Source organism: Protopterus annectens, chromosome 16.part0 (assembly GCF_019279795.1).
Source record: "Protopterus annectens isolate FY-2018-M chromosome 16.part0, PAN1.0, whole genome shotgun sequence".
In the NCBI taxonomy this organism is placed as follows: Eukaryota; Metazoa; Chordata; order Ceratodontiformes; family Protopteridae; genus Protopterus; species Protopterus annectens.
The window spans coordinates 816,230,647-816,245,646 of record NC_056750.1 but is presented as its reverse complement, the minus strand read 5'-3'; positions in this window follow the sequence as shown (position 1 = coordinate 816,245,646).

Sequence of the window (15,000 nt, the reverse complement as noted above, 5' to 3'; positions counted from 1 at the left end):
TTCCAGTAAACATGAGGTGTGTGTGGCAAATATGATGTGCTCACTGTTGACCATTACAGTGCCCTGGCTTCACCATGGCACTGTCAAGTAACAGTTTGTAGGAGCATGACATGGAATAATGCTGTGTGTGTCTTGCTGATATGTGCTGTTGTCATATATGTACACTTGGCTACTCGGTGAAGGTGGTTGTGTCCTACCAGTACATGAATACAACATCCATTATGGTGTAATGCTCGGCTATGTTTCACACATGGCATGGGGAAGGTGTGGAATGTATCCTCTTGACCTGCTAGTCCACTTACTGATGTAGACCGCATATGTGTACATGTATTGATGTTTGTTTAGATTCCATGTGTGTGCAGTGTCTGATGTTTGAAGGTGACTGTTGTCTTAGTACATCATGCTGTTGCAATACAGCCTCAACATTGCCAACTGTATATGGTGATATGCTCAAAGTACAGTAAGCTGTACATGAGGTATGGACAGATGTTTGGACATGACTACTAAGTGGTGGGGCTACTTTGCAGATGAATGATTACTGAGGACAGCTCACTGGTGTGTTACAACCATTCCTACAATAACCTGTGTAACTGCTAAGGTCTGGTTTTGTTAATTGAAGTGGAAGACAGACAATGTAGAATGCAGTAAGGGTGACACTGAAGGCAAACCTCTTGACACCTGTAACAGTAATACCTCCCCTGTGCATATATTGTGCATATATCAGCACAGTTGGCAAAGGAAAGAGTCAGTAAGCTTTGTAGCAATGCGATAGTGCTGTACTTCTGTAATACCTATCATGAGATAGGCAGGTGTTTGATTCACAGTACTGGCACGTGTGGGTGTGTGTGTGTCCATATATGTCACGTATGGTTGGGAATACATCCCACATGTTTTCACTCTCCTGAACACTGTTGTTGACATCAGTACAGAGTGAAGTGTAGAAAGAAAGGCATAGGCAGGTGGTTGAACCTCACACATGTCAAGTGTCTGTATGTGTGTGACATAGGTGTATATCTTTGTGAATGCCACAGTGTGTGTGTGTGTGTGTGTGTGTGTGTGTGTGTGTGTGTGTGTGTGTGTGTGTGTGTGTGTGTGTGTGTGTGTGTGTGTGTATGGCTGTCCAGTCCCTGGAGTGAGGCTGTATTTTACCATAGTGAAATGTTAATGCCCCTCCCCCATCCACTCAATGCAATCTAGTATCCCTGTTGATATCATCAATCTTAGATGGGCATTCTAACCACCTGTTAACATGTACACCCTGGGGTGTGACTTGTTGTTACATAGCCTACTGATGAACCCTCCCCACATACACTCACTGCACTGTAGTATCCCTGTCGATGTCCTCGATCTTAGGCCATTCCGACTACCTGTACATGTGTAATCTCTGTGGTGCATCTTGTAATTGTGTAGTACTATAATGATGATTTGCACATAGGCAGGGGTTCTCATCCCAACACTGGCAACTGTGTGTGTGTGTGTGTCAGAGTGTGTGTTACTGTGTCTGTGAATCCCTGAGTGTGTGGGTGTGTCTGTGTTTGCATCCTGTCATGGCAGTGGGTATTACTGCTTCCCAATGAGAAGCCACTATTTCCACTGGCCTTTACCCTTGTCATCCGCTATACCACTCTTTTACCTCCCCACTCCAGGTAACTATACCTGTGATGTCACCCACTATGGATGTGATGGCTCTGAACACAGTAGCTTACTACACAGCTATCATGCTCTTGGATCATTAGAACAGTAAACATAATTGAAACATGGGAGATTATAACTGTGATGTGGAAGCTACAAAGTGCATGCAGGTATTGTCATACAGACCTGTGAGTAGTCAACATGTACATATGGGACACTAACCGCAAACACTGACATCCCCGGCACATGCAACTACACCTGAAAGAGGAAGGCAGAACATCAAGATCAACATGCTGTTAGTGTTGTTACACATGATACATACTGTCAAACATACAAAATGCATTCTAAAACTGTAATACATGGTATGTCTGCTGCCTGTCAACACTACTCAACAATATTAATCTACAATTGTCTACCTAGTATGTTCACCCTGTGCATCAGACCATATGAGCATGTCCCTGCACCGATGGTGTGGATGACAGGGATGCGGCACAGGCATCATCATATGCACAGGGTGATAATGTTTGCCAGAGGCCTAGGCTGCACCATTGGATGACATCATGTGTGTGTGTTAGGGCCTGTGATATCATTGGGCATGTGTGGATGTTATGCGTGTGTGTGTTGAGGTGCCCTACATTTGTTTCTGGTGTGTGTGTGTGTGTGTGTGTGTGTGTGTGTGTATGCATGCACACAGGTCTGGCATGTGGCTGGCCTACACAGGGGTATTATTGACAGCTGCAGACTGTACAAGGCAGGTTTCACAGTTCACGGTGTCCGGCCATGGCCACGTGACCTGCGCCTGCCAGGGGTTGCACAGGCACTACCAGGCAGAGGTCCAGATTGGGTACTGTCTGATGACACATGTCCACTGGAATCATGTCCCTGTTGGGACCATCCAGGACCATGTGCACATGGCCTGCTGTGTCCTGGTGTGGACTGCACAGCACCAGCTGCACTGCTGCTGCTACCGCCACTATGGGAGTGGGCATGTGCAGTAGCATGTTCACGTAGACCTTCAACAGGTGATGTAGCTGACCTACGTCCATGTGCCCGATGCCTCACTCCCACCAGATGTTCCAGCACAGACATTCCATGCTCGAGGATTGACATGCCATGGTCAAGGACTCCCACCATGTCACCCAATCATCTATCCAAAACATCTGCAAGATGATGGTGAGCATTTGCAATTGCCTGGATGTTGTCAGTTAATGAATGGACAGCAGACCTCTGAAGCCTCAGACCTTCTCTGTTGTGCCATTCAGCATGTGCCTGTGCCTCCATTACAGCCCAAAACATGCATCTGGTGACTCCAGCTGATGTGCTTTGTCTCACAGGGGCATGTTGGCCAGTGGTCCTCCTATGAGCAGCACTGGGCACATGCCTGTGTGGGACATCACCAGTCAGTTGACTGGGATCATGGTGTGCAGGCACACCTTCCATAGTCTCCACACTTCCCTGTTCCATGCTACCACCCACCAACTGTCCTTCCTCTATGGCCAGTGGTGATGGGGTATGTGTAGGCAGGGGAACTGTGTGCAAGGATGAGGGGGATACAGGTGGAATGGCAACCAATGGCACAGATTCAGCCCCTGACAACCCTGCCTGTGCCTCAATCATACTTTCATCATCACTGCTAGAGTCTGTGGGGACACTAACATCAGGTGGACCGCAGGAGGGCAATGCACCTACATCAACACCTGTGAGGGAAGACAAGAACTGTACATTACAAGTTATACCACACAGACACACACAGACACACGCTATGGCACCCAATGGCATGCAACATGCAGGTGATATGGCAGATGGCATTCAGCTTAGACAATTATAGTGGTAGTTATCATACATCCCTGAGTTGCACACAACAGCATGCATGTGTTATAGCAGATGGCATGCACCTTACACAATTATAGTGGTGGTTAGCATACATACCTGTATTGCACCATTTGTGTTAGTAGCTTATGCCCCATACCTGCAACACAATGCATGCACTTTGCACCATTGCACCACACTGCCATGGTGTGTGCAACATACACCACATGTTAACAGACCATCACTGACCTTTGTACATCTGCCACTGATGCTTTGTGTTGGCCACTGCCCCTATGTGTGAGGACATGAGCAGAAGGGTATGTCGACTGAATACTATGTTTGCCTGAGCCCTAGCTTGCATATCTCCCCCAAAGCAGTGCATGTCTGTTCAACATTATTCCACCTACCCCTGAGCTGAGTCTACAGACATTGTGCATGTGGCTGTACACACATGTTTGACATGGCTGTCCCTACTTTGCAATGGTGCCACAGACCAGCACAGGTTTACAGTACACCAGCCTGATGTGTGGCATATGACCTTGCCAATCACATGTAGTATGACATGTCTTCTGCTGACATGTTGAATGACATGCATACATGTGTAACACAATGGTGTCCTTTCCAATCTACAGTACGGTAATGGTGTCCCAATGCAGGGACATGTTATACTAACATGGGCCTTCAGCTGATGCAATGTTGTCTGTCCACCCTACAAATATGCAGTGACATACTGCACATTGAGCTGATGTGCATAGCCATTGCAGGGCATCATGTGGCTTCACTATTGCTATACAGTGTGAGTTACTGACACAGTTCATAGCCATGACTGTGTTCACATACAATACATATCTAATGTGGAATGTGACCCACATCACTGAGGTGTATACACACTAAACCCTAATGTGGAATGTGTGACACAGGTCACAGAAGGGTATACAGATGACACCCCTGCACATCTGCAACCATATTACTGATGCCTGGCAACTATGCCCACACATGGCTAACTTAGCAGTACTCTATGTCCCACATGCCATCTGTGTACCTCACACACATGAGGAGCAGGCATGACAGTGATGTCTGACACCAGCAAGGTGAATGTACTGTATCTGTGGCCTGATGTGGTTGTATGTGTATGTTGTGCAACACATGTATGTATTTGGATACTGTATAGGTGAATGCTTTCATGTCGTGACACACTCAAGATGTTCAAGACATGTTATGTGGTGGTTTCATGTTATGCCTACACAAGCTGTGCACAGGCCTGTATGATGTTTAGTGTTTCACATCTGCAATATCACCATTACACAAAGGCCATAGTTGTATTGTGTCGAGCCAATGTACAACAGGGTGTACACACATGTACATCACTTCTACTGTGTGTGTTGCTTCATGTCTCTGGCCATCCTCCATGGCCATGTGTACACATGTTCTGTCCAATGGTTGTGATGGCCATCTATTTCACATGTCAGTGTTATCCCATATGACATACACCCATAGATGTCATATGCTCCACTGAGGACAGGGTTATGCAGACAAAGGGTGGTATGTATGGGATGTGAGACATCATGTTTTGCAGGATAGTTGAGCAGTGTTGCAGTCAGCCCACTACATGTCATGGACATGTCAGATAGCACATGACATTGTGTGACATTCATAGCAAGGGTATAATCCACAAGGGTGTATCCTGTGGGCTGGTCATACTCCAGCTCCAACACATTTAGAGTGTGTGCACACATATGCTCTCTGTACAGTACTGTTTGTATTCCCAACATGTGTAATGCTGATATGTAGTACCTGTCCCTACAGTGAAACACACCTCCACCATTGTATTCACAGTTGTCCACACATCTGGCAATGACAGTTTGGAAGGTTTAGTGTAGGTGTTTCATATAGTCTTCAATTGTTTCACATGGGTAACCACTGTGATGCATTGCAGGTCTGACCAGTGTCTATTAACAGGACCACCATACATTATGTGTATGTGTGTTATGGCAGATAGCATGCAATTAATATGATCTGTGCATTATCAAGCCTGGTAAATAATAACAATCTCACCTGACACAGGCTGCTGTCACTGCAAAATGCCAGAGGTACCTAAACAGGAGTGTCACAGCAGTAAGATCATTATCCACACCTGTGTGATAGCTACAGGGTGCAATGTCCATGTTAGCACATAAGCCAGTACAATACACTATACTATGGAGTATGCACATCTGTGCATACATAGAGTAGCAGACTATAGTATGTGGCATGTGTGCATACATGCCTTGCATATGATGTTACATTACATATTGTACAGTAACACATGTAACTATGTGAAATATAGTTGTGTTATATGTGCAGTACTGACTTACCAGGCAACTCCAGGCTCGGTGGTTGAGAGACACCCACCTCCACAATACCAGCTAAAGCTTGTGGATGGAGGTCTGCAGGTGTCCCCAGGTTGGCCAGTAGCTCCTCGGTACATGTGAGTGGGGGCTGGGTGAGTGGCCCCCACCTGTTGCACCTTGTTCCCTGGCGATTGCATTAGCACGCTGTTTCACCCATCTTATGAGGTCAGTGCAGTGTCAGCGCACCTGCTGATAGGTGCGATTGTGACCACCAACATCATTTACCCTCCTGCGGAGTTCCTCCCACAGGGCATCCCACTGCTGTGCATCCTGTGGCACATGGCTGAAGAGTGTTGAATGGTTGTCGAGGAGGTATGGGATGAGGACCTCATCCTCCAAGCAGGTGTATGCTGGCAGCCTGCTACATGGCATACCTGGAAGACATAATGATGGAGACAGGTCACAGTAACTCACAGAGAAGTACAGAAGTACAGCTGAACATACATGTGTATCACATTTATTAAGATTACAAATAAGTCTTTGCAAATCTACATGACACTAACACCACTGACATGTTTAAGTCACACACATTTGACACTTACTGGTGATGTGATGTTATCACCATATATGTGTGTGTCATGTGATGACATTGCTCATACTCCATGTGGATGTTGTCTTGATGTGGGCATGTCTGTTTGCCTGTACTGGTGTCTTTACCTATCAGCACATGCCTGGATGTGTTCACATTAATGCAATCAACCTTAATGCTGTGTATATGTCACATATATAGTCATACATAGCCTTTAGGGACATGACCTGTGACCCTGCAGACTTGCTCACAGAATGTTTTACATGTATGTGTTTTGCCATATACATCTACATGGCACTGTACAGCTGTGTAGCATCCTGCCATGTATTGCCTGTGTTGCACATGTGAAACACATGGGACAATAGCTAGCCTGATGGTATTTGCAGGGTTGGATATCAACTATAGCATGTATGGTCATAGTGAACTAGTAGGCTATATGCCCTGGGCCATTTATGAGCCTAGGCAGACAGGTTACCTAGCTGTAGGCAACAGACAGGTAAGTTTCAGTGGCCAGTTCAAGCAGTGCCACAGAACTGATCCACAGGGTTACTGATATATTTGGCATGCGGTCATCACACCATGTCACAGAGAGGGCCGATGTGCAGCTTTGCTGGACAGGGATGCATAGTATGGCAAGAGTATGTTAAGTGTATGGGACAGAGATCTGTCAGGCATGTTGTGATCCTTGTACTAGAAAGGTGGATGTCCATGAAGTATGTGTTTATTTGGGATCAGGATGTGTTAAGTGTAGCATGTCCAACATCTCTGGGTTGGACATGGCTTTATTCAGGGTAGGCTGCATGCTACATAGTGGAGCTAGGGATTGGGAAGGGCAGTGTAGGCCATCTACACATGGGCAATAACCCTTAAAGGAAATATGTGATCTATTATGGGTCACATGAGTGTTGAGTATGGCTGAACAATTATCTCTATATTCATGGATGGCACCCTGTCATGATTAGGGGTGCCACATATGACTACCTGACTGGTGTGGTGAAGTAACTATCAAAGGAAAGACTACTGTCCAGCTGCATCCCATACACACACAGTTGCCATTATGTTGACCGCTGCCTAGGTGGTAGTTCATGGGTACAGGGTTTTAACATAGGGGATGACAATGCAATACTTAGCTGTCAGATTGTGGCCATACGTCACACACCACACATCTGACACAAAGGCCCTTCTGTATGTTGAACGCAGCACACATTGAGTCAACTATTGCTCCTAGTTCATAGTCATTTGCAAACATCAATAGGCAGATGCCTTCTGTGTTAGTCTGTGTGGTATAGATAACAAAGAGGGGAGTACCAGGAATGAACCCTGTATTACTGTGGCTGGCACTGGTTTGATGTGCATGTATTAGTCAGACACCTTCTGTAGTGTTGGTTCTGCCAGCAGTCCAGTTGCCAACCACTCCTGTGACATAGGAATATACACCTAGTTTACTGAGTGTAGCTGGAACACAGTATGGGTGATGGTGTCCTAAGACCTGGCAAGGTCATGATATGCAGTGTGAATCAACCCTACTGTCATCTACATCTGTACTGAGTACATCAAATATGTTGATCACGGTTCATGGCCTTACAGACCAGACTCAGCAGGGTAGTAGTGCACTATTTCCCATTATCAATGGTGTCTCCCCCTTTGGTGGGTGTGATAACTGTTGCTGTGCACCATTCAGTGTGTACACAGCCTGACATGGAGCTATGATTGAACATGATGTGTATGTGGAGAGCTGATTGTTCTTACATTTGTGTAGGATACACCCTGGGATGTTGACAGGTCCCATGAAAGCTGTATGTATGGCTTTAGAGAGTGCAGCTTGTACCTGCATAGTTGTTATTACAGGGGCTCTGTAGTGTACATGGATATATAACTATGTGTACCTGTTGGGGGTGGGAGTGGGTTTAGGTTCTCCAAGACCCTATCTGGATGAACAGGTGCTATTTCTGTAGGTGCAGTACTTCCCATGCCATAGTGCTGTGCAGCACGGCAGGTCTTGTCATTGCCATTACGATTAATGACACAGCTATAGAATGCTCTGTGCTTGGCCTCATAATATGTGGCTGATTAGTTTCACAGTAGCTTTGTGTGGTTTTATATGGTGTATCTGCATCTTACTGAGGCTGACCAGGGATCACCTACACTCATGTGTGTTCACTCTTGCAACAGTTACTACCTTCTGTGGTACAGTTTAAAGCATGGTACCACCAGTTTGCCTTCTTGTTTGTGTTTGGTTGAATCTTGGTTCTGTTTCAATGGCACAATCACTGCACATATGTGACTGCTTAAGGTTCATTTGTATAGGATTCAGCATTTGCACATGCATTGTCCATCTGCATGGGTGCCATGACAGTCACCACTTTGCTCTTAGGAAGCATAACATTGGCATTGGAGACTGACTATGTGTAGCATACTGTTAGCCCTGTTTGTGTGACTACTGTGATCCAGGTCATTGGGGTTGATGGAATCCAACATGCATTGAGCACAGGTGTTGGTACATGAGGAGTCTTCCCAGTTCATAATGGAATAGTTGAGAGTAGCCATTATTATGGTTTTCTGTCTCAAACCTAATCTTCCCCATTACAGCACATTATGACAGTTGGGAAATCCATGGCATGGTGGGTGATCTGTCGCAAGGTGCAATTTGAATTCCACTTTGGCACAAAGGTAGTTGCTCAGCATAATGCATCTGAAGTTATGCAAGTGCAACTAGCGTGGGGTGTACATATCCTTCAGGAATATGGACACACCTGCGGCCCATGTGTTCCAATAAAGGATAATGGGTAAGAGGTGAGGTATGTGTTATAACATGGTCATGCAGCATTGAAACATGTCTCAGCCACTGCACAGATATGTTCTCCATGTTAGGGATTGACATATGTGTGTCCATATAGTGTTTCTGACATGTATCATTGTGTAGCGAGACCCGCAGTTTATTGCTTGGCTGTCCCTGTAACAGCAGTGGACCTTCACTTGAACTGTGCATGATGAAGGCACTATAGGGGAAGCATGAGCCCTAGGCAGTATCCAGATTCCCAGGGTGACAGGTGCAGGCCCTGTCTGGCAAAGCATCATGGTCTGTCAACCATGTTATCCCAGGCAGACAGATACTGGATACCCTTTGACTTGCACCACTACATTAGACAATTGTGGAATACAATCCTTTTGTCCCTGTACTGCAGTATCATTCTGGCCAATGGCAGAATGCTACCCAGGCCTTGGGACATACCTGCATGGGCTACAAGACCTGACAGTTCCTACATGTGTTTCCATGCAGTCCAGGCTACTGCATCACAGGTCCTGCACAACAACATGGAATATGCCAGAGCCATGTGTATAGTTCAAAAGGTGGTCTGAGTGTATGGGTATGTGGCTAATCATGGCAGACAGGCAGCTGACAGTATGTATGCCCTCGTATAGGTTGGTGTGTAACATAGTGCTAGAGTTTGCATTCACAAATGAGTACTGTTGGGCATGTTTCCAGCCACGTGTTCTGAGGTGTGGCACAATTATGCAAACTATGTCATACAGTTTGTGTATTTCATTGTCTGTCTCTTCCAGCTTGGGAGGTCACTTGTTTGGCCAGATACTTAGAAGCATCTGTGAATGTGTGTGATTTCTGGTAGTGTGTGTGGGTGTCCTTACTGTGTTCTGGTAAGGGTATGTGTTGGTTGTGATGATGAGATGCATGTGTTAACCTACACCTCATGACTGTCCAGTCCAGTCATGGCTGTAGACTGGACTGCCTTCCAGCTTACCCCTGTAGCTGCATCCCAGACAATGTGTGGGGTGTGGTGTTAGGTGGGTTTGGCAGTGTACATGGCATAGAGATTACATTCCCCAGGATGGCCACATACACAAAGCTGACATTAGTAAACACCAGTAGCTGACTAGTGGACATGCCTGTATGAGCATTCAGTACTACAAGTACCAAGTACTGTATTTAGTTTACTTATTGCTTATGAAGATGTTTTAGACAGTGATGCTCACATGTAAATATTTGTGTTATGGACATGACAACACTGGCTATTACAGAAACATTGTAGCTACCTTTAGCAGCAATCCTCCTCTGAGGAGCACATCACATCCTGATAGTTGATTACAGATGATGCAAGTGTCTACAGGTCTGTTTCCTTCTCTGGGTATATACTCACATATCCACCAGGACCATGAGCTCTGTTGGGCACAGACACCCACTCCCAAACAGAGTCATGTATCAATAGACTCTGATGCCACTATCAACATGATCAGGATATAATCAGATAGTGTAAGCCATCACCTATGAAGCGGCTATTACACATGGGCAGCAGTCTCCTACATCTTACACTCCTACTGCAGATGTTACACTGGAGTTAAAGATGATATGCAACCTGTTTCATTACCAGTACTGTGCACTACCTTACATACAGTATGTGCAAGCAGCTGTTAGGTTGGCAATGAGAGGTTAGGCTACACAAACCTGGTAGTTCAACCAGTGTGTCTCTACTCTCAATATCCACTCTATGTAGGTGTGCACATAGCCATTTGGCCCAGCCCTGTAACAAGGGTCACTACACATTTGCATAACATGTACACATGCACAGCTGTTATTGCTTGCAAACAATACTAGAGAGGTGGATATTACATGTGTTATGTGCATGGATAGTTACCTAGCTCTTCCAATTATCTTTGCTATCATGCTGCTAAACTGTCAGATGAATACAAGTGATATGTATCCTGTTATTGAGTATTGTAATTGCCAATAGACATAACTACTGTTTGCATAACATAACAGAAATGCTATGTAGAATGGAATACAGATCTGCCTAAAATACTGTACATTACACAGTTATTGGCACAATATCCCACAATGCAAACCATATTTGCACAGTAAGCCCACCTTTGACATGTTCATCTTACTTATACACCCATACATATGTCTACTGTTACAATATATCGACATATACTATCCCCTGTTATAGCACATACTTGTTGGACCAATCCTGACACTGACAGTGGCTGGAAGCAAATTGGTGAGTTCCAAGCCCATATCATCCCTTGTGGTGTATGAGGAGTTTGCCTTGTGACCTACAGCAGTACACACATAGAATACTACAAGCATTACTACTGCTCAACAATACATCGCTACAAGATAGCTATTTCCACTATATGCATTGATTACACTGTAATTCTTACAGAACAGGTACTACATACACAGACATACTACATGTTATACATACCTTCTTAGTAATTGGAGGTGTTATTGACTAGTATAATACTCATTTTCGGTTTGTCTTTCAGTGTTTTGTACTGTCCTACAGGTAGATACAGATGGTTTGAATCTGTGACAAGGCACAGATCAGTAACATGTGCTATCCCGATAACCAATTGGTGTTCCTAAGTAGCTAATTACATGCACATCAGCTGCACTGCTACTGCCTTAGCCAATACCATGGCAACAGTGGAGTATAACTGAGTACTCCACTTGGGCGTTGTCCCTTTGCCTTACTTGTGAGGAATACAGCCTGGAAGTGTTGTTTGAAATCTATTGCAACAGCTGTATGGAGATGAACAGTAATATATTGTGTGTAATGCCTAGAGGATTTGGTCTAAATGTGAGTACTGCTGTTATATTTCTGAACATTGCTACTTGTGCAGGGTTTGTCTGTACCTAATACTTCTGCATATGTTTCAGTCTGGCCAGGATGTTTGACCAGCTCAAGGCTGCATAGCTATGCATATAATGTTAGGGGTTTACAGTGTGCTTACCAGACATATTTAGTTTGGTGTTAATGTGTATCATACTGTGCTGATAATCAGTACTCGGTAACACTTCCTGGTGTACGAACCTTTCAACCCTCTGAAACGGGATTAGTTCATACAAACCCTGTAACATCAGCAGCTGTTCAATTGTATAACAGCAACTATTTCACATAGGGCCATGTTAGTGTGTCTGTGTCCAGGTATGTTAAGGTTTCAGCAGATGTTGTACAGTAGTTGAATAATTGGTTATGGTATGACAGTATGTATTGATGTAATTATTTTGGTTGTGGGGTAGATGTTGGTGGGTGTACATAGCACATGCAGGTGTGTAGGAACCCCTTTTATACAACTTCTATATGTGTGGGTGTTCTTTCCCTATGTGAACACCTATCCCTTAGTGGACTAATACTATGGTAATTGCAGGCTGATTCATTAAGGCACTGTTAAATGCTTCCTGTATAGCATGCAGGTACTGTTAGTCCTTGAATCCTTTTGGCAATACATTCGAATGTAATAAAGTTTTGCTAAATGAAAGCTGTCTGTGTATTTCTGTCATGGATATTTGCAGTCATTGCAGTTGTGTTGGTGACTGTGTCCATAGAACATATTTGTAATAGTGTATTGGCATATACTCTTCATATGTTATGTTCATATTGTTTGGGGGGTGGAATGTGTGATTGCTATGGTCCATGTTATACTCAGATATGAACACTTCTGATGCTGTCTACACACATGTAAGTATGTGTGTGTGTATATATATATATATATATATATATATATATATATATATATATATATATATATATATGTATATATTCCTCCATAGATGTGTAGATGTTTTAACCTATCTATATATATATATATATATAGATCTGTATATATCGACATGTCTCTATGTATTCTCTCTCTCTCTATATATATATATATATATATATATATATATATATATATGCGCATATATCTTTAATTGGGTACATGGCGGGTTGTCCTATTTCAACACATTCCTCTCTTTTGTGTTTTAACCTGTCTGCATACACAACTGGGATAAGTACATCTCAGGCAGCTTAGTGGTAGGTTACTCTGAGGATGGAGTACGTGGCTGTGGGTTCTAATTCTGGAAGGTGTTATTATTTTACCACTCAGAGTATGCACTTTTAGGGAAAGTGTGAATAACGCACATTTAAGCAGTTGCAAGCAGATTTGAACATGGTCTGTGCAATGTTAAGCAAAGGTTAAACCCGTGAAGCGCTTCTCCATTTACCATGTTTATGCAGCCACTGTCACACAAACCCGTGGAAACCCGCTTACAACTGCTTAAAGTGCTTTAATCCACCTGCATCCAACAGCCCTTATTCTGGCCCTCAAAATAACTTAACAGCCCTTGAACCCGGGACCATGAACACCACAGTCACTGACTTAACCACTAAGGCATCTGAGATATGTACAAATGGTATGGTGTTTAGAATATACATTTTACTACAGGCATTCCTCACTACTGAAAACAAATGTGACAGTCAGTTGGTGTACATATGTCTGATACATGTTAATGTTCATATGTTTGTGAAATTAGGTGTTGCAATGTGACATGACAGGGTGTATTATGAATGAGAAAGGTTCTGGTTTGTGTCCTTTTTATATTGTCCCCATACTCCATGTATACCTCTCCAGTTCACTTATTGAACATCTGACCCAGGCTCTCCTTGATGCATGATTTCATTACCCATCATTCCTCCCCCACCCCAATCTTCACATACACAACAACCATCCCTTCTATGGTGAATTAGGTTAATATTAATAGTTATAATACCAGAGCTGCATGTGTTTTGTGTACACTTCAATTCCTTTGGATTGCTTCTGTGTCACGAAGTGTGTTCATAGATGTTTATATATATGGCTATTGATGTAACTGTATAATATATATATATATATATATATATATATATATATATATATATATATATATCTTTATATTTATATCTATGTGCAGACATCACTGACATGTATATATATATATATATATATATATATATATATATATATATATATATATATATATATATATATATATATATATATATATATATAAATATATATATATATATTTGGTATTAATTTGTAACATTTATACATAAGTAGACTTGTATGTGTTGGTTCACAAACTACAGTACATTACAATGTACTGTACATATGTACACAATGTGACTGTCCCATTTGTGGTCATTACAGTGGAATGCATATGGTATAAGGTTTAGCTCTTAAAGACCTCGTGAAACATGTATACACCCTCAGATGGCTTAGTGGTAAGTCCCATGACTATAGTGTGCATAGTCCAGGGTTCAACACCTGCGATGCTTTCAAACTGTTTTTTACTCCAGAATAAGGCTCATTTAAGCAGTTGTAAGCATGTTTAAAAAGTGTTTGTGTGACATTATAGCAGCGGTTAAAACACAGTTAAATCTTTCTGTAATGTATAACCTGTATGCAAACACGGCCACATCCGCTAACTACTCAGGGATATATACATTTCAGTGAAGTAACATCTGTGGGTGGAGAAGAGTGTCAGAAGTGATTTCCAGACAGATGAGTACCAGTAAGAGTGAAAGGGAAGGTCTACAAGGAGGACAGTGTGAGACCAGCTATGCGTTATATGGGTTGGAGACAGTGGCATTGACAAAAGGCAGGAGTCAGAGCTTGACATGGCGAGTTGAAGACAGCATGTTACGATTTGCACTTGTGTGACAAGGATGGACAGGGACTAGGAATAAGTATATTAGAGGCTCAGCCCAGGCTGGAAGGTTTGAGACAACCAGAAAGGCAAGATTAATGCTGGTTTGGACATGCGCTGAGGAGGACATAGAGTATATTGGGGAAAAGGCTATGACGGTTGCCAGGTAG